This window comes from Neofelis nebulosa, chromosome X (genome assembly GCF_028018385.1).
Source record: "Neofelis nebulosa isolate mNeoNeb1 chromosome X, mNeoNeb1.pri, whole genome shotgun sequence".
Lineage (NCBI taxonomy): Eukaryota > Metazoa > Chordata > Mammalia > Carnivora > Felidae > Neofelis > Neofelis nebulosa.
The window spans coordinates 53,141,156-53,169,140 of NC_080800.1; the positions used below are offsets into that span (position 1 = coordinate 53,141,156).

A 27,985-nucleotide genomic window follows, 5' to 3' on the forward strand; every position below is an offset into this window, starting at 1 on the left:
GCAAACTGACCCCAACTAGTGGTAGCCATAGCCACTTAAACCAAGCCCTGCCCCCCTGCACCTTGTTTCCATGGAAACAAGTCAGCTTGAGAATTAGTGCAGCAGGGCCCTCACCCAGAAGACTAGCACAAACAACTTGCTTGCATGAATTCTAATGATCATAGACTTCAGCTCAAGGTGAAATAAGATCTAACTTCCATTATACTCTTATTCTTTATTTTATATTATTATTTGTCTCATTTATTTTCTTATTTTTTCAACTCTTTTTTTAAATTTTGCAGTTATTTTTTTATGTGTGCATATTTTATTTTATTTTATTTTATTATTTAATTTTTGGAATAATATTCTTTTAACAAGCAGGCCAAAACACACCCAGGTTGTAGTTTGTTTCTTTGTGTTTTTGGTTTTTGTTTTTTCTTTGTCTTTTTTGTTTTTTTTTTCCTTTCTTCTTTTCTTTTCTGGAAAAAAAGGATAAGTAGAAACTCACCCCAAAAGAAAAAAACAGAAAGTAGAACTCATGGTCAGTGATTTAATCAACATGGATATAAGATGTCTGAGCTAGAATTTAAAACCATTTACAGGGATACTAGCTGGGGTTGAAAAAAGCATAGAAGACATCAGAGAATCCCTTTCTGCAGAGGTAAAAGAACTAAAATATAGTCAGGATGAAAGTGCTATAACTGAGATGTAATCTTGAATAGATGTCATGATGGTGAGGATGGACGAAGCAGAGCAGCAAATCAGTGATAGAGACGATAAAATTATACAGAATAATGAGGGTGAGAAGAGGGGAAAAAGGCACAAGTTCACGAAGGAAGACTTACAAAACTCTGTAACTTATTAAAAAGGAATAACATTCATATCATAGGAGTGAATGAGAGAGAAAAGAAGATGAGGAGAGAGAAAAAGGGGCTGAAGTTTAATGTGAGCAAATTATAGCTGAAAACTTCCCTAATCAGGGGAAGGGCACAGACATCAAAATCCAAGAAGCACAGAGAACTCCCATTAAATTCAATAAATGCTGACCATCACCAAGGCATATCATAGTCAAATTCACAAAATACACAGACAAGGAAAGAATTATGAAAGCAGCATGGGAAACAATCCTTAACCTACAAGGAAAGACAGATGAGTTTCACAGCAGAGCTGTCCACAGAAACTTGGCGGGCCAGAAAGGAGAGGCGGGATCTATTCAACACACTAAATGGGAAAAAACATGCAGCCAAGAATTCTTTATCCAGCAAGGATGTGATTCAGAATAGGAGAGTTACAGTTTTCCAGACAAAAACCCTAAAGGAGTTTGTGACCACTAAAGTAGCCCTGCAAGAAATTTTAAGGGGGACTCTTTGGAGGAAAAACAAACAAAAGACCAAAAGCAAAGACTAGACATGACCAGAGAACATCACCAGAAACACCAACTATACAGGCAACATAATGGCACTAAATTCATGTCTTTCAATAACCACTCTGAATTCTACCAGATATTTAAATTTTTAAATGTTTTTATTTTATTTTATTTTTGAGACAGAGAAAGAGAGAGATAGAGAGGCAGAAAGAGAGGGAGACGCAGAAACTGAAGCAGGCTCCATGTTCTGAGCTGTCAGCACAGAGCCTGACACAGGGCTCGAACCCATGAACCATGAGATCATGACCTGTGCCAAAGTCCGCTGCATAAACAACTTAGTCACCCAGGTGCCCCTTCCAGACATTTAAATAAAAATTAATACCTATTCTAAAATTGTTTCAAAAAATGTAAATGGAAGGAAAACGTCCAAACTCATTCTACAAAGCCAGCATTAACTTGATTCCAAAACCAAAAAAAAAAGTCCACACTGAAAGGGATATTGTTACACAACAATATCCCTGATGAACTTTGATGCAAACTTTCTCAATGAGACACTAGCAAATCAAATTCAACAGTACATTAAAAGAATTATTTATCATGATCAGGTTGGATTTACTTCTGAGCTGCACGGCTGGTTCAATATTCACAAATCAGTCAATGTGATACACCACATTAATAAATGAAAGAATAAGAACCATATCATTCTCTCAATAGATTCAGAAAAAGCATTTGACAAAACATAGCGTCAATTCTTGATTTGAAAAAAAATACAAGAAAGTAGGAATAAAATGAACATACCTCAACATCATAAAGGTCATATATGAAAGACCCACAGCCAATATCATCCTCAATGGGGAAAACCTGAAAGCCTTTCCCCTATGGTCAGGAACAAGACAAAGATGTTCACTCTCCCCATTACTATTTAAAATAGTACTGGAAGTCAGAACCTCAGCAATCAGAGAACAAAAATAAATAAATAAATAGCATACAAATTGGCATGGAAGAAGTCAAACTTTCACTATTTGCAGATGACATGATACTCTATGTAGAAAATCCAAAATACGTTTTTACTCTTTCTGATTCTTTTTTTCCCTGACTAGATAATTGTCTTTGACTTATCTTTGTTTTAATTGACTCTTATTTTTAGTCTAGTCTGCTGTTGAAGCTCAGTTCAGTCACTATATTCTTTAGCTTTAGGATTTCTGTTTTCCTTTTTTTAATTTATTTTGAAATAAAAAGAGACAGTACAAGTGGGGGAGGGGCATAAAGAGTGGGAGAGAGACAGAATCCCAAGCAGGTTCTGTGCTGCCAGCACAGAGCCTGACATGGGGGTCAAACTCATGAAACTGTGAGATCATAATCTGAGCCGAAACCAAGAGTTGGATGTTTAACTGACTAAGCCACCCAGGTGCCCCTCTGTTTTTTTCTTTTGTTTTGTTTTGTTTTTGTTTTTTTTGTTTTTTTATGATTTGTTTCTTTATTATCTCTCTCATTTTCATGGATTGTTTTCCTATTTCCATACAGTTGTTTGTATGTTCTTTCTTGTTCATTGAGCTTCAAGAGGGTTGTTTTTTTTCTGTATTTCATGTCAGTTTATAGATCTCCATTTGTTCTTTAATTGAAATATAATTGACACTTAATATTATATTTGTTTCATCAATAGAACATAGTGATTTCACAAGTCTATACATTATGCTGTGCCTACCACAAATGTGCTATCATCTGTCATGATATAATGCTATTACAATACCATTGATTATATTCCCTATGCTGCCCCTTTTATACACATGGCATGCATTCCATAAGTGGAAGTCTCTATGTTTGACTCTCATCCATTTAGCCCATCCCCCATCCTTCTTCCTTGTGGCAACCTATAGTTTTTTTTTTTCAAGATTGTTTTGGCTATTCAGAGTCCCTTGAGTTTCCAAGTGAATTTTAGGATGGAATTTCTCTATTTCTGTAGAAACACCATTGAGATATTAAAGAGATTGTTTTATATCCATAGATCACTTAGGTAGTACTGCCATCTTAACAACACAATTGGCCCTTGAACAAGGGGGTAGGGATGTCCTCCCTCCAATTAACAGTCAAATATCTGCATATAACTTGACTTCCAAAAATTTAACTAGTAGTAGCCTACTATTGATTGGAAGCCTTATCAATTGGTATTTAGTTGATTAACATATTTTTGTGTCATAAATATTATATATTCTAGTCTTAAAGAAAGCTAAACAAAAAAAATGCTATTAAGATAATCATAAGGAAGAGGAGACACATTTATAATACTGTAGATGTATTTATTGAAAAAATTGCATATAAATGGACCCATGCAGTTCAAATTCATGTTGTTAAAGGGTCAAGTGTATTGTCTCCCAATCTATGAATAGGAAACATCTTTCTGTTTATGTGTATCTTACTTAGTTTTAGCAACATTTTATAGTTTTCTGTGTCCAAGTTTATTGCCATCTTGGTTACATTTATTCCTAAGTATTTTATTCTTTTTGAAATATTGTAAATAGAATTGTTTTCTTATTTACATTTCTGGATGGTTTAGTGTTAGTACATAGAAATGCAACTGATTTTTTTTGTGTCATTTTGAATGCTGAAGCTTTGCTGAATTAATTAGTTCTAAAGTTTTTTTTGTGGAATATTTAAGGTTTTCTACATATAAGATCATGTTGTATGCACCAAAGGTAATTTTACTTCTTTCTTTCAATTTAAAAGCCTCTAATTTACTTTTAAAATTTTTTTCAACGTTTTTTATTTATTTTTGGGACACAGAGAGACAGAGCATGAACGGGGGAGGGGCAGAGAGAGAGAGGGAGACACAGAATCGGAAACAGGCTCCAGGCTCCGAGCCGTCAGCCCAGAGCCTGACGCGGGGCTCGAACTCACGGACCGCAAGATCGTGACCTGGCTGAAGTCGGACGCTTAACTGACTGTGCCACCCAGGCGCCCCACCTCTAATTTACTTTTGCTACCTAATTGCTTTGACTAGGACCTCCAGTTTTATCTTTCCTTAAAGGGCCAAGAGTGGGAATCCTTGTCTTTCTCCTAAGAGAAAATGCTTTCAGACTTTTATCATTCATATAACATCTTGATTACGTTGAGATACTGTCCTTTTATTGCTATTAAGTTTAGTGTTCAATCATGAAAGTGAGTTTAATTTTATCAAATGCTTTTCCTGATGACTGTGTGTTTTCCCCCCAATGACTCGGTCAATGTAGTGTATTACATTGATTTTGTGTATGTTGAACCATTCTTGCATTCTAGAACTAAATCCTACTTGGCCATAGTAACTTAAACCTTTCTTTTCTTTTCTTTTCTTTGAAAATTATTGAAGGTCTTTCTTTATATCAAAACTCAAAGACCCTTACCATCATCTACTGAGTTATACAACAGATTCTAGTTCAAATTGACACACAAAAAGTAAACTAGATTTAAAGTGTTGTATTTAAAAACAAACAAAAAATACAGTTTGCCTTGTGGGGCAATTAAAATAAGTGGAGACCTGACACTAAAAAGAATTAGAAACACATACAGGATAATTATTCTGTCTTATTTAGAGAATTACTGTTAGCTGGTCAGATTTATGTTTAAGATATTTATCCATACTTATCCAGACTTTTCAGAGGCTACTATACTAGTCTACTATTCTAAATTCTTTCATGTTAAATATGAACACTTTCCCAATACTACTGTTAAGTCACATCTCATTTATCTTCCTCCTTATTAACTGCATAGGCTTGTCTTAAATAGTTGAAACATCTGTAATATACTACAGAGTTTGCTTAGAGGTACTCTGTTAATATACTTGTGTGGCCAGAGAAAAAAACAAGCATTATTAAATATGAATGCAATCCTTAATAATACAATTGAACATTTTTTTCAATGAAAAAGTCCAGAAAGAAGGTCTCATTCTATAAAGATTATCATTTATAAGTCACAGTGAAATGAACTTGAGTGATTTACCAAGTTTTCTATTATATACATTAGAGATACCTCACTAAAAACTGGTATCTCACACAACAGAATAACATTTGCTGAATGTAATACTGTAGTGACAGTACTGAGGTTGATTGTTAGAGACATGGGTTCAATAACAAAAATCAAAAATAACAGCTGGAAATTTATCTCATTCAATGTTCAGAGATAAAAGGGTTAAACATTAATTCCATTATTTTCTGCAGATTTCTTTTTTTATACTGAAATCTGATTGCAATTAAATTCTGATATTTTTCCAAGCTACTGTATGAAGAAGATGCTGAAGGCCATCACTATACAGCATACTGCAACATAAAGACTCTTCCATTCACCAATTCTGGCACACTTGCAAAATATATCCAACAATCCAGTTTTATTTCTGTTCAGGGGGCTGTATGCCAAGGATAGGATATAAGCACAGGTACATATAAACAGCAATATTACTTACAGTCAAAAGACTCTGAAAATTGAAAATGGCAGACATAGTGAGACTGGCAAAGCTCAGACTCCACCAAAAAAATTGCTAGAACTAATACAGTAGTATGTGAATTTAGCAAAGTTGCAGGATATAAAATCAATGTGCAGAAATCTGTTGCATTTCTATACACATTCACCACTGAAAACACCAAATAATATCTATTCATATAACAATTTCACCTGAAGAACTGAGGGCCAGCTGAACAGCTTCTACATAATAAAAGACAGAACAAGCAAAAAAGAACACTAAGATAGATGGAGGCATGGTAACAAAGGGAACCCGTACACCTGATACTGTATAAACTGCAGTGAAGAGGGATAGTACTGAGGGACTGGGAATAGATTCTTCTGTCCTTGGTCACACACACACACACACACACACAAGGATGAAGTTTAATAGATTAACTAGAATATAAAAGGGACAGCACTAGGACTCACCAAATGGCAGAGGACCTGTGAAAACGTTCTCCAGACCAAAGGGACTGTCTCGCTGCCTCAGGAGCCCTGGGTCTGCAAGCCCACACCATGCCCAGTCATTCTGGGGCACAGAAAAAAAAATCCATGCTTTAAAGATGTGGAGAGCTGCAGGAATATTCTCTGAGTCAGAGGGACCAGTTTGTTGCCTCAGCAAGCCCTGCTCCACAAGCCCAGAGTTATCAGCAGATCCGGTAACTATAGGTCACAGGAAAAAAAGCCACATTTTTCTCTTCTCTTCTTTCTTTAAAAGCTATAGCTTCAAAGAGCAACTAGTGTATAAAAGAGCCAGCCCTAGAACTCTGCCAAATGGCCAGGGGAGCTGCTGGAATGCTATCTGGGTAGGAGATGACAGACACGGTCTACACTCCTTTTTTCATCTTGAAATCACACACAAGTGCACAGTTCCAGCACCCTAACTGGCCTGTCCCCTCAGTGAGCCTGGGGCTCATAGCGCATACAAGTCTCAGCCTTCTCACCAAGATGGCCACAGGGTAGTGCATACTGGGACACTTCTGGTTGGTGCTCACTATATCACTAACCTTCACACCAAAGTGACACAGGTGCAAAGCACCCCAGAATACTCCAGGCCACACCACTTTGGCTTCAGTTGGCTTGCTGAGGCACCCTTGGTGCAGAATGCTCCAAAACCACTTGGCTGACATCTAATTTAGATCCAACAGCCCTGCCAGGTTGCCACTGTGCAGAGCAAAACCCAGAGCATACTTGCATCAGTTTCAGCCACCCTGCCAGGGTAACCCTATGTGGAGCACCCCAGAACACACTAAAGTTGGCTCCAGTTGCCCGGCCAGGGCAACCTCCTTGTTGAGCACGTTGTGACACACCAGCTTGCATCCAAGTCAGCTTCAGTTGTCCTGACAGTTCAACTTCACTGTGAAGAGCCCAGGGACTATTTGGCTTGCAAACGCTTCAGCTTCAGCTTTCCTTCCAGGACATATTTTTTGCAAGAGCCCAGGGACCACACCACCCCACACCCATTTTAGCTTTAGCTGTCCTGCCGGGGTACCCCTATGCAGAACACCCAGGACCACTCAGCTTTTACACTGCCTCAGCTACAGCTTCCCTCTCAGGGCAACCTCTGTGTAGAGAGCCCTGGAATACACTGGTTTATATCCATTTCTGCTAATTCTGTTAAGGTTACCTCTGCATATAGTTCCAGATATCTGGCCATGGTACCCTCTGTGCAAAGAGCTTGGGGACTTGCCCACACACTGCTGAACTCCCAGCCCACATATTTCTTCAGCTCTAGCTTCCCAGCCAGGACAACCCCTGCATGGAGCACCCAGGGGCATCCTGGCTTGCACCCACTTCAGCTTCAACTGTCCTGCCAGGGACAGAACATCAGAACACCTCAGCATACATTCACTTTACCTGTCCTGAGAGGGTGGTGGCTGTGTGGAAAGTCCCAGAACACCCAGACCATACCAGCCACAGTTCCAGCCAGCCAGCAAAAGTCACCAAGCACACACAGTCTACATAGGGGATGACCATACACAAGATCATTACTTCAAGTTTAGGAGAAGTAGCTGTTCCACATAATCTGTAGAAACAAACACAGAAACTCACTCAAAATGGAGAGACAGAAGAAGCTTCAAAAGAAAGAATAAAACAAAACCTCAGAAATATTATAAGCGAAAGAGAGATAAGCAATATATCTAATAAAGAATTTAAAGTAATGATCTTAAAGGTGCTCACCTGGGTGGAGAGAAGAGTAGATGAACTCAGTAAGACCTTCAATAAAAACATAGGAAATATAATTTAAAAAATAACCAATCAGAAGTGAAGAATACAATAACTGAAATAAGAAACACACTGGAGGGAATCAAGAGTAGACTAATGCATACAGAAAGATGTATCAATGATCTGGAAGACAGGGTAATGGAAAACACCCAGGCTGAACAGCAAGACAAGAAAATAATATTTAAGAATGAGGATAGGTTGAAGGATCTCTTGAACAACAAATGAACAAACATTTTCATTACACAGATTCCAGAAGAAGCAGAGAGAGTGAAAGGGGCAGAAAACTTATTTGAAGAAATAATAGCTGAAAATTTCCATAACCTAAGGAAGTAAATAGTTATCCAGGTCCAAGAAGCACAGGGTTCCAAACAAGATCAACCCAAGGGGGTTCACACTGTGACACATAATAATTAAAATTTCAAAGTTTAAAGGAAAAGAGAATTCTTAAAGCAGCAAGAGAGAAGCAAAAGTCAATAAATAACTAATGGGTCAATGAAAAACTCATGAAATTAAACAAATAGATGGAGATAAACGAAAATGGAAACATAATGGTGCAAAATCTTTGGGATGCTGAAAAGCAGTTCTAAGAGAAAAATATACAGCATTACAGGTCTACCTCAAGAAACAAGAAAGAGGTCAAATCAACAGCTACCTTTACACCTAAAGGAATTTTTTTAAAAAGGGCAAACAAAGCCCAAAGTGAGTGCAAGGAAGGAAATAATAAAAATTACAACAGAAATAAATGACATAAACAATTTAAAAAATAAAAAAAATCAATGAAACAAAGAACAGGTTCTAGAAAAACATAAACAAAATTGAAAAACCCACAGCCAGACTCATAAAACAAAAGACAATAAGAGAAAAGAGGAGAAATGACCCAAGTAAATAAAATCTGAAGAAAAAGAATTAACAACTGACACCACAGTAATACAAAGAATTATGAGAATACTATGAAAAATTATATAGCAGCAAATTAGACAACCTAGAACATGTGGATAAATTCCTAAAAACATAAAAAGCTTCCATAACTGAATTAGGAAGAAAAAGAAAATCATAACAGATTACTAGTAAAAAAAAAAATGAATTGGTAATTTTAAAAATATACTAAAAAATAAAAGTCCAGGACCAGATGAAGTCACAAGAGAATTCTATTGAACATTTAAAGAAGAGTTAATACCTATTCCCCCCAAACTATTCCAAGAAATAGGGTAAGAAGGAAAGCTTCCAGATACATTCCACAAGGCTAGCCTTACCCTGATAGCAAAACCAAAGACACCATAAAAAAAAAAACAAAACTGCAGGCCAATATTCCTGATGAAAACAGACGCAAAAATCCTCAACAAAATATCAGAAAACTGCATTCAACAATATATTAAAAGGATCATTCACCATGATCGAGTGGGATTTATTCCAGGGATTCAAGGATGATTCAATATTCTCAAATCACTCAATGTGATAAATCACATCAACAAAATGAAGGATGAAAATCATATGATCATCTAAATAGATGCAGAAAAAAACCTGAAAAAATATAACATCCATTCATGATAAAAACTCTCAATAAAGTGGGTTTAGAAAGAACGTACCTCAATATAACAAAGACCATATTGAAAAACCCACAGCTAACATCTTACTGGTGGAAAAGTGACAGCTTTTCCTCTAACATCAGAAAAAAGACAAAGATGTCTACTCTCACCACTTTTATTAAACATAGTACTGGAAGTTTTAGCTGCAGCAATCAAACAAGAAATTAGAGGCATCCATATTAAAAAAGAAGTTGTTAAATTGTCATTATTTGCAGATGACATGTAGTATACATTGAAAATCCTATAATACAAATCAAATACTTACTAGAAGTAATTTTAATTCTATAAATTTTCAGGATACAAAATTAATACCCAGATATCAGTGTCATTTCTATATACTAATAATGAAGTAGCAGAAAGAAAAAGAAAACAATTCCATTTACAATTGTATCAAAATAATAAAATAACTTTCTAGAAATAAACTAAATCAAAAGGTAAAAGAACTGTATCCTGAAAAACATAAACACTGATGAAAAATTGAATTTGACATAAACAATAGAAATATATTCCATGCTCATGTATTGGAAGAATATTGTTATATCTTACTACCACCCAACGCAATCTACAGATTTAATGCAATTCCTATCAAAATACCAAAAGCATTTTTCACAAAACTAGAACAAATAATCCTGAAAATAGTATGCAACCCAAATTGACAAAGCAATCTTGAGAAACAAGAGCAAAGCTGGAAGTATCACAATTCTGGGCCAAAATATATACCACAAAAGTATAGTAAATAAAACTGTATGGTATTGGCACAAAAACAGACACATGCCTGAATAGAATAGAGAACTCAGAAAAAATCCCACACTTATAATGGTCAATTAATCTATGACAAAGAAGGCAATAGTATACAATGGGGAAGAACAGTGTCTTGAAAAAATGGTGCTGGGACTGTTGGTGGGAATGCAAACTGGTGCAGCCACTCTGGAAAACAGTGTGGAGGTTCCTCAAAAAATTAAAAATAGATCTACCCTATGACCCAGCAATAGCACTGCTAGGAATTTACCCAAGGGATACAGGAGTGCTGATGCATGGGGCACTTGTACCCCAATGTTTATAGCAGCACTTTCAACAATAGCCAAATTATGGAAAGAGCCTAAATGTCCATCAACTGATGAATGGATAAAGAAATTATGGTTTATATATACAATGGAATACTACTTGGCAATGAGAAAGAATGAAATATGTCCTTTTGTAGCAACGTGGATAGAACTGGAGAGTGTTACGCTAAGTGAAATAAGCCATACAGAGAAAGACAGATACCATATGCTTTCACTCCTGAGAAACTTAACAGAAACCCATGGGGGAGGGGAAGGAAAAAAAAAGAGGTTAGAATGGGAGAGAGCCAAAGCATAAGAGACTCTTAAAACCTGAGGACAAACTGAGGGTTGATGGGGGGTGGGAGAGAGGGGAGGGTAGGTGATAGATCCTGAGAAACTTAACAGAAACCCATGGGGGAGGGGAAGGAAAAAAAAAAGAGGTTAGAGTGGGTGAGAGCCAAAGCATAAGAGACTCTTAAAACCTGAGGACAAACTGAGGGTTGATGGGAGGTGGGAGAGAGGGGAGGGTAGGTGATGGGTATTGAAGAGGGCATCTTTTGGGATGAGCACTGGGTGTTGTATGGAAACCAATTTGACAATAAATTTCATATATTTAAATAAATAAATAAATAAATAAATGTTTTAAAAATAAATAAATAAATAAAGTCAATATTCTCAGAATGCAGCACATTTGAAAAAGACCCATCCTCTTACCTGGACTTGGACTTTGGAGAAGTGGGTCATACAAACAGAAATAAATGGAGCTTCCATTTCAACTCAGAAGCCTACATGTATCTAAGGTGCCAACATAGGTATTTCAGACCTAATTTGGGTAACTTAGACACATATTTGAACTGGAAAGAATTCACCTCATCTCTACTTAGTCTTGTCAAGTGTGACACTAATAAGCCACCTCACCAATAGCCCTCCTAAGTGACAGCTTACCAATCTCCTTTCTACTAGATATTAAAAACTGTATTACCAGAAAGGCACAATTACTGTCTTTTTATGATAGTAAAATGCTGGAAATAAAGATCCAACAATTCATAGATAGCACTTAAACATCAATGACTCCCTATGCAGAAAATTATCACAAAAGGCCTAATTGCCATCCTTAGATAGTCCTGCTTGCAAGGCTAGACCTTTTCCTGGTGCCTGGGAACCTGGATTTTGGAAGTGTTACCACCATTCCCTAACTGATAATAGTGATTCTCTGCGTAAACTGTACAAATAATGTGGTTTATTCTTTGCTGAACACTTGCTTTCCTTCTGGGCATCAGGAACTTTGGTACACACTAAACAGAGAGTGCCTATGTGACCAGGCCCCAATAAAAATCCTGGGCACTGATTCTCCAATAAGCTTCCTTAGTAAATGACAGTTTTCATATATTGTCACAATTTGTTGCTAGAGAAATTAGGCATGTTACTCCACTGGGAGAGGACTCTGAAGCTCATGCCTATTTTTTTTTCTGGACTTCACCTGTTTTCTCTTTGATGATTTTGTTTTATATTATTTTGCTATAATAAATCACAGCCACAAGTGTTACACGTTGAGTCCTGTGAGCCTAGTGAATCACTAAACCTGAGGGATGGTCTTGGAAATCTCCAACACATTCCTAGACTTCTATTTTGGCCCAGAGATCTTTCTTAATATCCAGAATCAAATGTTTGATATCAAATACTTGATATCTGTTAATCACTCTGAACTCAAGTCTAAAACTGAAGACACTGTGTTTCCCTCTTCTTAAGTTCCTTATCTTGGCTAACATATCCATTATCCACTTGGTCATTCAAGCCAGAAAGCAGGAAACCTGGGATGCATACTAACCTCCCTCTATCTCCCAGCCACATTAATCTGTCACCAGGTTCTTTCAATTCTACCACCTATCTCTTGAAACCATGTCATCCTCTCCATCTATAGTTATTGCCTTAGTTCAGGTTTTCATCACCTCTCATATCATTCTCCTGCATTGTTAGCTCAAGCAAATTCTCCACACCAATACCAAAGTTATCTTTCTAAAACACAAATATACTTACATGCCCTTCTAGCTTAAAATATTCTAGTGGCTCCTGTCTTCAGGATAATGTTCAAATTCCTTAATTAGGCCATGAAGCCCTTCATGACCTGGATTCACTTCCTGACTTTCTTCTTTCTCTCCGTATATAAATTAGGATAGATTTTCTTCTCCAGACTATTTCCCAAAGCATCAAGCTCTTTCTGGCTTCACAGTCTGAATTCCATATCCTTCATCTATGCTCCCATAGCACCCTATGCTTTAGACTATGAGAACTCTGATTCAGTGTCTTCAGTGAAGTAGGTACTTAATAAATGCTGGTTGAATGGCTTAATGTTAAATGAAAAGGAGAGATTATAAATGATTTTTCTCTTTTTTCAAAAAGTTGTTTATAGATTTGAATACTAGCCCTTTGTCTAATATGTCATTTGCAAATATCTTTTCCCATTCCGTCGGTTGCCTTTTAGTTTTGTTGATTGTTTCCTTTGCAGTGCAGAAGATTTTTATCTTCATGAGGTCCCAATAGTTCATTTTTGCTTTTAATTCCCTTGCCTTTGGGGATGTGTCAAGTAAGAAATTGCTGCGGCTGAGGTCAGAGAGGTTTTTTCCTGCTTTCTTCTCTAGGGTTTTGATGGTTTCCTGTCTCACATTTAGGTCCTTTATCCATTTTGAGTTTATTTTTGTAGCAACGTGGATGGAACTGGAGAGTGTTATGCTAAGTGAAATAAGTCATACAGAGAAAGACAGATACCACATGTTTTCACTCTTATGTGGATCCTGAGAAACTTAACTGAAGACCATAGGGGAGGGGAAGGGAAAAAAAAAAGGTTAGAGAGGGAGGGAGCCAAAACATAAGAGACTCTTAAAAACTGAGAACAAACGAAGAATTGATGGGGGGTGGGAGGGAGGGGAGGGTGGGTGATGGGTATTGAGGAGGGCACCTGTTGGGATGAGCACTGGGTGTTGTATGGAAACCAATTTGACAATAAATTTCATATTAAAAAATTGCTGATATTCTTCTGGCTTAATTAAATGGATCAAAAGGAAAGCAATGACAAAAATACCTCATAGTTTCTGTTGGCTTCTGTTATGATCCAGTAATTGTTGGGTATTCCCATACACCCAAAGTCTGATATTGGGTCAATCAGTTTCCACCCATTTTCCTTCATCTCTTTCGAGGATTTTGGATTATAAGAAAAAGCATACAGATCTTCAGGTAATGCTGGAGGAGATAAAGATGAAAACAAAGTAATAGCGAGCTTTGGGGAAGATGGCGGCATAGGAGGACGCTGGGCTCACCTCGCGTCCTGCTGATCACTTAGATTCCACCTACACCTGCCTAAAGAACCCAGAAAACCGCCAGAGGATTAGCAGAACGGAGTCTCCGGAGCCAAGCGCAGACGAGAGGCCCACGGAAGAGGGTAGGAAGGGCGGCAAGGCGGTGCGCGCTCCACGGACTGGCGGGAGGGAGCCGGGGCAGAGGGGCGGCTCGCCGGCCAAGCAGAGCCCCCGAGTCGGGCTGGCAAAAGCGGAGGGGCCGGACGGACTGTGTTCCGACAGCAAGCGCGACTTAGCGTCTGGGAGGTCAGAAGTTAACAGCTCTGCTCAGAAAGCGGGAAGGCTGGAGGACAAAGGGAGGGAGAGCTGCTGAGCCCCCGGACGGCAGAGCTCAGGTTGTCGGGGAACAAAGGCGCTCGCCAGCGCCATCTCCCCCGCCCATCCCCCAGCCAAAATCCCAAAGAGAACCAGTTCCTGCCAGGGAACTTGCTCGCTCCGCGCAAACACCCAACTCTGTGCTTCTGCGGAGCCAAACCTCCGGCAGCGGATCTGACTCCCTCCCGCTGCCACAGGGCCCCTCCTGAAGTGGATCACCTAAGGAGAAGCGAGCTAAGCCGGCCCCTCCCGCCCCCGTGCACCTTGCCTACCCACCCCAGCTAATACGCCAGCTCCCCAGCACCAGAAGCCTGGCAGTGTGCAAGTAGACCAGACGGGCCACACCACCCCACAGTGAATCCCGCCCCTAGGAGAGGGGAAGAGAAGGCACACACCAGTCTGACTGTGGCCCCAGCGGTGGGCTGGGGGCAGACATCAGGTCGGACTGCGGCCCCGCCCACCAACTCCAGTTATACACCACAGCACGGGGGAAGTGCCCTGCGGGTCCTCACCACTCCAGGGACTGTCCAAAATGACCAAACGGAAGAATTCCCCTCAGAAGAATCTCCAGGAAATAACAACAGCTAATGAACTGATCAAAAAGGATTTAAATAATATAACAGAAAGTGAATTTAGAATAATAGTCATAAAATTAATCGCTGGGCTTGAAAACAGTATACAGGACAGCAGAGAATCTCTTGCTACAGAGATCAAGGGACTAAGGAACAGTCACGAGGAGCTGAAAAACGCTTTAAACGAAATGCAAAACAAAATGGAAACCACGACGGCTCGGATTGAAGAGGCAGAGGAGAGAATAGGTGAACTAGAAGATAAAGTTATGGAGAAAGAGGAAGCTGAAAGAAAGAGAGATAAAAAAATCCAGGAGTATGAGGGGAAAATTAGAGAACTAAGTGATACACTAAAAAGAAATAATATACGCATAATTGGTATCCCAGAGGAGGAAGAGAGAGGGAAAGGTGCTGAAGGGGTACTTGAAGAAATTATAGCTGAGAACTTCCCTGAACTGGGGAAGGAAAAAGGCATTGAAATCCAAGAGGCACAGAGAACTCCCTTCAGACGTAACTTGAATCGATCTTCTGCACGACATATCATAGTGAAACTGGCAAAATACAAGGATAAAGAGAAAATTCTGAAAGCAGCAAGGGATAAACGTGCCCTCACATATAAAGGGAGACCTATAAGACTCGTGACTGATCTCTCCTTTGAAACTTGGCAGGCCAGAAAGGCTTGGCACGATATCTTCAGTGTGCTAAACAGAAAAAATATGCAGCCGAGAATCCTTTATCCAGCAAGTCTGTCATTTAGAATAGAAGGAGAGATAAAGGTCTTCCCAAACAAACAAAAACTGAAGGAATTTGTCACCATGAAACCAGCCCTACAAGAGATCCTAAGGGGGATCCTGTGAGACAAAGTACCAGAGACAGAGCTAACAATTATAAATGTCTATGCGCCAAATACCGGAGCCCCCAGATATATAAAACAGTTACTCATAAACATAAGCAACCTTATTGATAAGAATGTGGTCATTGCAGGGGACTTTAACACACCACTTACAGAAATGGATAGATCATCTAGACACACAGTCAATAAAGAAACAAGGGCCCTGAATGATACATTGGATCAGATGGACTTGACAGATATATTTAGAATTCTGCATCCCAAAGCAACAGAATATACTTTCTTCTCGAGTGCACATGGAACATTCTCCAAGATAGATCATATACTGGGTCACAAAACAGCCCTTCATAAGTTTACAAGAATTGAAATTATACCATGCATACTTTCAGACCACAATGCTATGAAGCTTGAAATCAACCACAGGAAAAAGTCTGGAAAACCTCCAAAAGCATGGAGGTTAAAGAACACCCTACTAACGAATGAGTGGGTCAACCAGACAATTAGAGAAGAAATTAAAAAATATATGGAAACAAACGAAAATGAAAATACAACAATCCAAACGCTTTGGGACGCAGCGAAGGCAGTCCTGATAGGAAAATACATTGCAATCCAGGCCTATCTCAAGAAACAAGAAAAATCCCAAATACAAAATCTAACAGCACACCTAAAGGAAATAGAAGCAGAACAGCAAAGGCAGCCTAAACCCAACAGAAGAAGAGAAATCATAAAGATCAGAGCAGAAATAAACAATATAGAATCTAAAAAAACTGTAGAGCAGATCAACGAAACCAAGAGTTGGTTTTTTGAAAAAATAAACAAAATTGACAAACCTCTAGCCAGGCTTCTCAAAAAGAAAAGGGAGATGACCCAAATAGATAAAATCATGAATGAAAATGGAATTATTACAACCAATCCCTCAGAGATACAAACAATTATCAGGGAATACTATGAAAAATTATATGCCAACAAATTGGACAACCTGGAAGAAATGGACAAATTCCTAAACACCCACACTCTTCCAAAACTCAATCAGGAGGAAATAGAAAGCTTGAACAGACCCATAACCAGCGAAGAAATTGAATCGGTTATCAAAAATCTCCCAACAAATAAGAGTCCAGGACCAGATGGCTTCCCAGGGGAGTTCTACCAGACGTTTAAAGCAGAGATAATACCTATCCTTCTCAAGCTATTCCAAGAAATAGAAAGGGAAGGAAAACTTCCAGACTCATTCTATGAAGCCAGTATTACTTTGATTCCTAAACCAGACAGAGACCCAGTAAAAAAAGAGAACTACAGGCCAATATCTCTGATGAATATGGATGCAAAAATTCTTAATAAGATACTAGCAAATCGAATTCAACAGCATATAAAAAGAATTATTCACCATGATCAAGTGGGATTCATTCCTGGGATGCAGGGCTGGTTCAACATTCGCAAATCGATCAACGTGATACATCACATTAACAAAAAAAAAGAGAAGAACCATATGATCCTGTCAATCGATGCAGAAAAGGCCTTTGACAAAATCCAGCACCCTTTCTTAATAAAAACCCTGGAGAAAGTCGGGATAGAAGGAACATACTTAAAGATCATAAAAGCCATTTATGAAAAGCCCACAGCTAACATCATCCTCAATGGGGAAAAACTGAGAGCTTTTTCCCTGAGATCAGGAACACGACAGGGATGCCCACTCTCACCGCTGCTGTTTAATATAGTGCTGGAAGTTCTAGCATCAGCAATCAGACAACAAAAGGAAATCAAAGGCATCAAAATTGGCAAAGATGAAGTCAAGCTTTCGCTTTTTGCAGATGACATGATATTATACATGGAAAATCCGATAGACTCCACCAAAAGTCTGCTAGAACTGATACATGAATTCAGCAAAGTTGCCGGATACAAAATCAATGTACAGAAATCAGTTGCATTCTTATACACTAACAATGAAGCAACAGAAAGACAAATAAAGAAACTGATCCCATTCACAATTGCACCAAGAAGCATAAAATACCTAGGAATAAATCTAACCAAAGATGTAAAAGATCTGTATGCTGAAAACTATAGAAAGCTTATGCAGGTAATTGAAGAAGATATAAAGAAATGGAAAGACATTCCCTGCTCATGGATTGGAAGAATAAATATTGTCAAAATGTCAATACTACCCAAAGCTATCTACACATTCAATGCAATCCCAATCAAAATTGCACCAGCATTCTTCTCGAAACTAGAACAAGCAATCCTAAAATTCATATGGAACCACAAAAGGCCCTGAATAGCCAAAGTAATTTTGAAGAAGAAGACCAAAGCAGGAGGCATCACAATCCCAGACTTTAGCCTCTACTACAAAGCTGTCATCATCAAGACAGCATGGTATTGGCATAAAAACAGACACATAGACCAATGGAATCGAATAGAAACCCCAGAACTAGACCCACAAACGTATGGCCAACTCATTTTTGACAAAGCAGGAAAGAACATCCAATGGAAAAAAGACAGTCTCTTTAACAAATGGTGCTGGGAGAACTGGACAGCAACATGCAGAAGGTTGAAACTAGACCACTTTCTCACACCATTCACAAAAATAAACTCAAAATGGATAAAGGACCTGAATGTGAGACAGGAAACCATCAAAACCTTAGAGGAGAAAGCAGGAAAAGACCTCTCTGACCTCAGCCGTAGCAATCTCTTACTCGGCACATCCCCAAAGGCAAGGGAATTAAAAGCAAAAGTGAATTACTGGGACCTTATGAAGATAAAAAGCTTCTGCACAGCAAAGGAAACAACCAACAAAACTAAAAGGCAACCAACGGAATGGGAAAAGATATTTGCAAATGACACATCGGACAAAGGGCTAGTATCCAAAATCTATAAAGAGCTCATCAAACTCCACACCCGAAAAACAAATAACCCAGTGAAGAAATGGGCAGAAAACATGAATAGACACTTCTCTAAAGAAGACATCCGGATGGCCAACAGGCACATGAAAAGATGCTCAACGTCGCTCCTCATCAGGGAAATACAAATCAAAACCACACTCAGATACCACCTCACGCCAGTCAGAGTGGCCAAAATGAAGAAATCAGGAGACTATAGATGCTGGAGAGGATGTGGAGAGACGGGAACCCTCTTGCACTGTTGGTGGGAATGCAAATTGGTGCAGCCGCTCTGGAAAGCAGTGTGGAGGTTCCTCAGAAAATTAAAAATAGACCTACCCTATGACCCAGCAATAGCACTGCTAGGAATTTATCCAAGGGATACAGGAGTACTGATGCATAGGGGCACTTGTACCCCAATGTTTATAGCAGCACTCTCAACAATCGCCAAATTATGGAAAGAGCCTAAATGTCCATCAACTGATGAATGGATAAAGAAATTGTGGTTTATATACACAATGGAATACTACGTGGCAATGAGAAAGAATGAAATATGGCCTTTTGTAGCAACGTGGATGGAACTGGAGAGTGTGATGCTAAGTGAAATAAGCCATACAGAGAAAGACAGATACCATATGGTTTCACTCTTATGTGGATCCTGAGAAACGTAACAGAAACCCATGGGGGAGGGGAAGGGAAAAAAAAAAAAAAGAGGTTAGAGTGGGAGAGAGCCAAAGCATAAGAGACTGTTAAAAACTGAGAACAAACTGAGGGTTGATGGGGGGTGGGAGGGAGGGCAGGGTGGGTGATGGGTATTGAGGAGGGCACCTTTTGGGATGTGCACTGGGTGTTGTAAGGAAACCAATTTGACAGTAAATTTCATATATTAAAAAAAAAAAAAAAAACAAAGTAATAATGAGTGAAACTTAAAGAACAAATAATGCTAAAAAAAGTCTAGATTTCCTATTCCTAAAGGGAATGTGTATGAAACAGGGCAATGACTTGTGTACAAGATTGGCTTTATGTGAGGAATAAGAACTGGAATATTGCTTCAAAGTCTTATTTTAAAAATGTTTTAATTTTTTGTGATACTAATACAAAGCAGGAACATACTTCCTGGTTTCCTGTGAATTGCTGAATAATGGACTGAACCAAAACTTTAGGGTTTCACATGCTGGGAAAGTGGTCCTTACCAAAAGTTTTTAACTGAGCTTCAATGACTTAATTGCTTTGCTTATTGTAACATGTTGCAAAACATTTACAGTGTTCTTGTATTCCAATTGTTAGGCCAATACCTGCTTCTGGTTGATAAATGGCCATTTTTTCTCTTCTTCCTGTCAACCCCACTTCCTCCCTTCACAAGATTAAACATTCAATCAATAATGCATCTGACCAATTTATGTGGCAAGAACTTTTCCAGAAATGGATAGAGTCTGCCAATGCCTTATACGGTGTTGAGTTGACTGACAGTTAACCTCTATCAATAAAATTCCAGCAAATTCTGAGGAAAGTGTGAAAGAAAATGGGAGGGAAGACACAAAAGCATGGAAATTCCACAGATTAAAATCAGAGGTAGCTTATGAGTTAGCCACATAGGCATAGGGCTGGGGGATGAGACTATGAGGCTGGATGAAACAGGGATAGCTGCATTATTAAGGACTCTGAAAAACTGCCCTAGTCTTCTGAATGGAACTGAATGGAGGGAAAGGAAGAGTGGGACAAACATAAAGCTTGCAAGACAATAGGAAACAAATTTTGATCCAAAGCAATCTTCCTGAATTGACAAATAATTTATAAGGTGATACTTAAAAGGAGGGAGGGAGAGAGAAGACAATAACATCTATTACACATCTATATACCAAGTAGAGAGTAAAATGCACAAATGCATCTAAACTTCCAAACAACCCACATAGGGAGCTTACACTATCACTACTTTGTTTAAAGATTATGTGTGGTCAATAAAGAAAAAAACCTCCATATATTAAAAAAAAAAAAGATTATAGAGTTACTAGGAAGATGGCGGCATAGGAGGACGCTGGGCTCATCGCGCGTCCTGCTGATCACTTAGATTCCACCTACACCTGCCTAAAAAACCCAGAAAACCACCAAAAGACTAGCAGAACGGAGTCTCCGGAGTCAAGAGCAGAAGAGAGGCCCACGGAAGAGGGTAGGAAGGGCAGAGAGGCAGTGTGCACTCCACGGACTGGCGGGAGGGAGCCGGGGCAGAGGGGCAGCCTGCCGAGAAGCAGAGCCCCTAGTCTGGCTTGCAAAAGCAGAGAGGCCAGACAGAGTGTGTTCCGACAGCAAGCAGGACTTAGCATCTGGGAGGTCATAAGTTAACAGCTCTGCTCCGAAAGCGGGAAGGCTGGAGGACAAAGGGAGGGAGAGTTGCTGAGCCCCGTGACAACAGAGCTCAGTTTGGCTGGGAACAAAGGCACTCACCAGCTCCATCTCCCTCGCCCATCCCCCAGCCAAAATCCCAAAGGGAACCAGTTCCTGCCAGGGAACATGCTCGCTCTGCCCAAACACCCAACGCTGTGCTTCTGCAGAGCCACCCCTCAGGCAGCGGGTCTGACTCCCTCCTGCTGCCACAGGGCCCCTCCTGAAGTGGATCACCTAAGGAGAAGCAAGCTAAGCCTGCCCCTCCTGCCCTGAAGTGGATCACCTAAGGAGAAGCAAGCTAAGCCTGCCCCTCCTGCCCCCGTGCACCTTGCCTACACACCCCAGCTAATACGCCAGATCCCCAGCACCACAAGCCTGGCAGTGTGCAAGTGGCCGAGACAGGCCACACCACCCCACAGTGAATCCCGCCCCTAGGAGAGGGGAAGAGAAGGCACACACCAGTCTGACTGTGGCCCCAGCGGTGGGCTGGGGGCAGACATCAGGTCGGACTGCGGCCCCGCCCACCAACTCCAGTTATACACCACAGCACAGGGGAAGTGCCCTGCAGGTCCTCACCACTCCAGGGACTATCCAAAATGACCAAACGGAAGAATTCCCCTCAGAAGAATCTCCAGAAAATAACAACAGCTAATGAACTGATCAAAAAGGATTTGAATGATATAACAGAAAGTGAATTTAGAATAATAGCCATAAAATTAATCGCTGGGCTTGAAAAGAGTATAGAGGACGGCAGAGAATCTCTTGCTACAGTGATCAAGTGACTAAGGAACAGTCAGGAGGAGCTGAAAACTGCTTTAAAAGAGATGCGAAATAAAATGGAAACATCCACGGCTCGGATTGAAGAGGCAGAGGAGAGAATAGGTGAACTAGAAGATAAAACTATAGAAAAAGAGGAAGCTGAGAAAAAGAGAGATAAAAAAATCCAGGAGTATGTGGGGAAAATTAGAGAACTAAGTGATATAATAAAAAGAAATAATATATGCATAATTGGTATCCCAGAGGAGGAAGTTAGACGGAAAGGTGCTGAAGGTGTACTTGAAGAAATAAGGCTGAGAACTTCCCTGAACTGGGGAAGGAAAAAGGCATTGAAATCCAAGAGGCACAGAGAACTCCCTTCAGACGTAACTTGAATCGATCTTCTGCACGACATATCATAGTGAAACTGGCAAAATGCAAGGACAAAGAGAAAATTCTGAAAGCAACAAGGGATCAATGTGCCCTAACATATAAAAGGAGACCTATAAGCCTCGTGACTGATCCCTCCTTTGAAACTTGGCAGGCCAGAAAGGATTGGCACAAGATCTTCAATGTGATGAACAGAAAAAATATGCAGCCAAGAATCCTTTATCCAGCAAGTCTGTCATTTAGAATAGAAGGAGAGATAAAGGCCTTCCCAAGCAAACAAAAACTGAAGGAATTCGTCACCACTGAACCAGCCCTACAAGAGATCCTAAGGGGGATCCTGTGAGACAAAGTACCAGAGACATCGCTACGAGCATAAAACATACAGACATCACTATGATTCTAAACCCGTATCTTTCTATAAAAACACTAAATGTAAATGGACTAAATGCGCCACCAAAAGACATAGGGTATCAGAATGGATAAAAAAACAAGACCCATCTATTTGCTGTCTACAAGAGACTCATTTTAGACCTGAGTACACCTTTAGATTGAGAGTGAGGGGATGGAGAATTATTTATCATGCTACTGGAAGCCAAAAGAAAGCTGGAGTAGCCATACTTCTATCAGACAAACTAGACTTTAAATTAAAGGCTGTAACAAGAGACCAAGAAGGGCATTATATAATAATTACAGGGTCTATCCATCAGGAAGAGCTAACAGTTATAAATGTCTATGCGCCGAATTCGGGAGCCCCAAAAAGTATAAAACAATTACTCACAAACATAAGCAACCTTATTGATAAGAATGTGGTAATTGCAGGGGACTTTAATACTCCACTTACTGAAATGGATAGATCATCTAGACACACGGTCAATAAAGAAACAAGGGCCCTGAATGATACATTGGATCAGATGGACTTGACAGATCTATTTAGAACTCTGCATCCCAAAGCAACAGAATATACTTTCTTCTCGAGTGCACATGGAACATTCTCCAAGATAGATCATATACTGGGTCACAAAACAACCCTTCATAAGTATACAAGAATTGAGATCATACCATGCATACTTTCAGACCACAATGCTATGAAGCTTGAAATCAACCACAGGAAAAAGTCTGGAAAACCTCCAAAAGCATGGAGGTTAAAGAACACCCTACTAAAGAATGAGTGGGTCAACAAGGCAATTAGAGAAGAAATTAAAAAATATATAGAAACAAACAAAAATGAAAATACAACAATCCAAATGCTTTGGGATGCAGCGAAGGCAGTCCTGAGAGGAAAATACATTGCAATCCAGGCCTATCTCAAGAAACAAGAAAAATCCCAAATACAAAATCTAACAGCACACCTCCAGGAAATAGAAGCAGAACAGCAAAGGCAGCCTAAACCCAGCAGAAGAAGAGAAATAACAAAGATCAGAGCAGAAATAAACAATATAGAATCTAAAAAACTGTAGAGCAGATGAACGAAACGAAGAGTTGTTTTTTTGAAAAAATAAACAAACTTGACAAACTTCTAGCCAGGCTTCTCAAAAAGAAAAAGGAGATGACCCAAATAGATAAAATCATGAATGAAAATGGAATTATTACAACCAATCCCTCAGAGATACAAGCAATTATCAGGGAATACTATGAAAACTTATATGCCAACAAACTGGACAACCTGGAAGAAATGGACAAATTCCTAAACACTCACATTCTTCCAAATCTCAATCAGGAGGAAATAGAAAGCTTGAACAGACCCATAAACAGCGAGGAAATTGGATCAGTTATCCAAAATCTCCCAACAAATAAGAACCCAGGACAGATGGCTTCCCAGGGGAGTTCTACCAGAAGTTTAAAGAAGAGATAATACCTATCCTTCTCAAGCTATTCCAAGAAATAGGGAAGGAAAACTTCCAGACTCATTCTATGAAGCCAGTATTACTTTGATTCCTAAACCAGACAGAGACCCAGTAAAAAAAGAGAACTACAGGCCAATATCCCTGATGAATATGGATGCAAAAATTCTCAGTAAGATACTAGCAAATCGAATTCAACAGTATATAAAAAGAATTATTCACCATGATCAAGTGGGATTCAGTCATGGGATGCAGGGCTCGTTCAACATTTGCAAATCAATCAACATGATACATCACATTATTAAAGAAAAGATAAGAACCATATGATCCTGTCAATCGATGCAGAAAAGGCCTTTGACCAAATTCAACACCCTTTCTTAATAAAAACCCTTGAGAAAGTCGGGATAGAAGGAACATACTTAAACATCATAAAAGCCATTTACGAAAAGCTCACAGCTACCATCATCCTCAATGGGGAAAAACTGAGAGCTTTTTCCCTGAGATCAGGAACACGACAGGGATGCCCACTCTCACCGCTGTTGTTGAACATAGTGTTGGAAGTGCTAGCGTCAGCAATCAGACAACAAAAGGAAATCAAAGGCATCCAAATTGGCAAAAATGAAGTCAAGCTTTCACTTTTTGCAGATGACATGATACTATAACATGGAAAATCCGATAGACTCCACCAAAAGTCTGCTAGAACTGATACATGAATTCAGCAAAGTTGCAGGATACAAAATCAATGTAGAGAAAGCAGTTGCATTCTTATACACTAACAATGAAGCAACAGAAAGACAAATAAAGAAACTGATCCCATTCACAATTGCACCAAGAAGCATAAAATACCTAGGAATAAATCTAACCAAAGATGTAAAAGATCTGTATGCTGAAAACTATAGAAAGCTTATGCAGGTAATTGAAGAAGATATAATGAAATGGAAAGACATTCCCTGCTCATGGATTGGAAGAATAAATATTGTCAAAATGTCAATACTACCCAAAGCTATCTACACATTCAATGCAATCCCAATCAAAATTGCACCAGCATTCTTCTCGAAACTAGAACAAGCAATCCTAAAATTCATATGGAACCACAAAAGGCCCTGAATAGCCAAAGTAATTTTGAAGAAGAAGACCAAAGCAGAAGGCATCACAATCCCAGACTTTAGGCTCTACTACAAAGCTGTCATCATCAAGACAGCATGGTATTGGCACAAAAACAGACACATAGACCAATGGAATAGAATAGAAACCCCAGAACTAGACCCACAAACATATGGCCAACTAATCTTTGACCAAGGAGGAAGGAACATCCAATGGAAAAAAGACAATCTCTTTAACAAATGGTGCTGGGAGAACTGGACAGCAACATGCAGAAGGTTGAGACTAGACCACTTTCTCACACCATTCACAAAAATAAACTCAAAATGGATAAAGGACCTGCATGTGAGACAGGAAACCATCAAAACCCTAGAGGAGAAAGCAGGAAAAGACCTCTCTGACCTCAGCCATAGCAATGTCTTACTCGACACATCCCCAAAGGCAACGGAATTAAGAGCAAAAATGAATTACTGGGACCTTATGAAGATAAAAAGCTTCTGCACAGCAAAGGAAACAACCAACAAAACTAAAAGGCAACCAACGGAATGGGAAAAGATATTTGCAAATGACATATCGGACAAAGGGCTAGTATCCAAAATCTATAAAGAGCTCACCAAACTCCACACACGAAAAACAAATAACCCATTGAAGAAATGGGCAGGAAACATGAATAGACACTTCTCTAAAGAAGACATCCGGATGGCCAACAGGCACATGAAAAGATGCTCAACATCGCTCCTCATCAGGGAAATACAAATCAAAACCACACTCAGATATCACCTCATGCCAGTCAGAGTGGCCAAAATGAACAAATCAGGAGACTATAGATGCTGGAGAGGATGTGGAGAAACGGGAACCCTCTTGCACTGTTGGTGGGAATGCAAATTGGTGCAGCCACTCTGGAAAACAGTGTGGAGGTTCCTCAGAAAATTAAAAATAGATCTACCCTATGACCCAGCAATAGCACTGCTAGGAATTTACCCAAGGGATACAGGAGTACTGATGCATAGGGGCTCTTGTACCCCAATGTTTATAGCAGCACTCTCAACAATAGCCAAATTATGGAAAGAGCCTAAATGTCCATCAACTGATGAATGGATAAAGAAATTGTGGTTTATATACACAATGGAGTACTACATGGCAATGAGAAAGAACGAAATATGGCCCTTTGTAGCAACGTGGATGGAACTGGAGACTGTTATGCTAAGTGAAATAAGCCATACAGAGAAAGACAGATACCATATGTTTTCACTCTTATGTGGATCCTGAGAAACTTAACAGAAACACATGGGGGATGGGAAGGAAAAAAAAAAAGAGGTTAGTTGGAGAGAGCCAAAGCATAAGAGACTGTTAAAAACTGAGAACAAACTGAGGGTTGATGGGGTGTCTGAGGGAGGGGAGGGTGGGTGATGGGTATTGAGGAGGGCACCTTTTGGGATGAGCACTGGGTGTTGTATGGAAACCATTTTGACAATAATTTTCATATATTGAAAAAAAAGATTATATGCCTTTTTTTGATTTTTAAGTTTGAGAGAGAGTGCATGTATGTGTAAGTGGGGGAGGGGCAGAGAGAGAGGGAGAGTGAATCCCAAGCAGGCACCACACTGTCATTGCAGAGCCCCACACAGGGCTCAAACTCACAAACCATGAGATCACGACTCAAGCCTAAATCAAGAATCGAATGCTCAACCAACTTAGCTACCCAGGCACCCCAAGATTATATGTGCTTTTATTTTTTTTAGTTTTTATTTGAATTCCATTTAGTTAACATACAGTGTTTTATTAGTTTCAGGTATACAAAGTAGTAATTCAACACTCCTATACAACACCCAGTGTTCATCACAACTGTACTCCTTAATTCTCATCACCTATTTAACCCATCCCCCCACCCCTCTCCCCTCTGGTAACCATCAGTTTGTTCTCTATCATTAAGAGTCTGTTTCTTGATTGTCTCTCTCCCTCTCTTATTTTTCCCTTTCTTTGTTTTGTTTCTTATATTCCACATGAATGAAATCATATATTTGTCTTTCTAAGGCTGACTTATTTCATTAAGCCTCATACCCTTTCAGTCCATCCATGTTGTTGCAAATGGAAAGATCTCATCCATTTTTATGACTGAATAACATTCTATTACTACTTTTACAGATGAAGAAGCTGAGTTCAGAGGTTATGTAACTTGCCCAAATACCATGAGGCTGGTAAGTAGCAGAGCCCAGATCCAAACTCTGTTCTGTTTAACTCCATAGCTCATGATCTATTATACCATTCTAGGGAAAAACAATTAAAATGATTTAGGCTAAAAATACTGTCATACCTACCTGGCTGAGAAAGCTTGAGCAGCAAATTTTAAACATCATGGCACACAATGTCAGAGTCTAAAACAAAGTGGGCCACCCAGAAGTTCTGGCAGCGGAGGCTAAGGGGACAGCCCAGGCTAGTAATAGGCAATTTCTCTACATTGGCAATGTGATGCAGTACAATCTACAAAACAGAAAAGAACCAAAATAAATTCACAGACATGCACTAGGTCTATGACTATCAGTGTGGCTTACTTTCAGCAATGGTAACAGCATAGTCAGAGATGTGATCATATCTACAGCCCACAACCATCCTTTGTAAATCACAACTGGGTTTCTCACAAACAGAAGTAAACAGTGGTAAATCAATACGAATCAAGTTGCAGTGTTATAAAACTTCTCTTCTTCTTAGGATTATAAGGCTAACAGGTTTGTGGGTCAATTGAAGTGAACTGGCTCACAGCGGATGGCTTCTAGCATACTATGATGAAGCTTATAATTGTAGAATCATTGACACAGATGAAAAGAGAATTTTTGTTTATTCTACCAAATCTAATTAAAATGATTAATAATTGGTATTGTGCTTTATCG

General features: G+C 39.3%; 1 protein-coding gene and 1 pseudogene across 3 annotated transcripts in view; both read right to left on the reverse strand.

Moving 5' to 3' along the window:
* The window catches only part of ASB12 (ankyrin repeat and SOCS box containing 12), a 126,533-nt gene that overhangs the window by 88,694 nt on the left and 9,854 nt on the right, over nt 1–27,985 (reverse strand). For 2 of the 3 annotated variants that reach the window (XM_058714654.1, XM_058714655.1), the window contains 5 exons: nt 27,416–27,578; nt 13,750–13,907; nt 7,997–8,032; nt 7,673–7,841; nt 6,245–6,344 (listed from right to left, as the gene is read on the reverse strand). The gene's annotated coding sequence lies outside the window, so the exon portion shown is untranslated. The remainder of the gene's footprint in view (nt 1–6,244; nt 6,345–7,672; nt 7,842–7,996; nt 8,033–13,749; nt 13,908–27,415; nt 27,579–27,985) is intronic. The other variant, XM_058714653.1, reaches the window with a different exon arrangement.
* On the reverse strand, nt 2,927–6,183 carry LOC131503167 (protein kish-A-like; annotated as a pseudogene).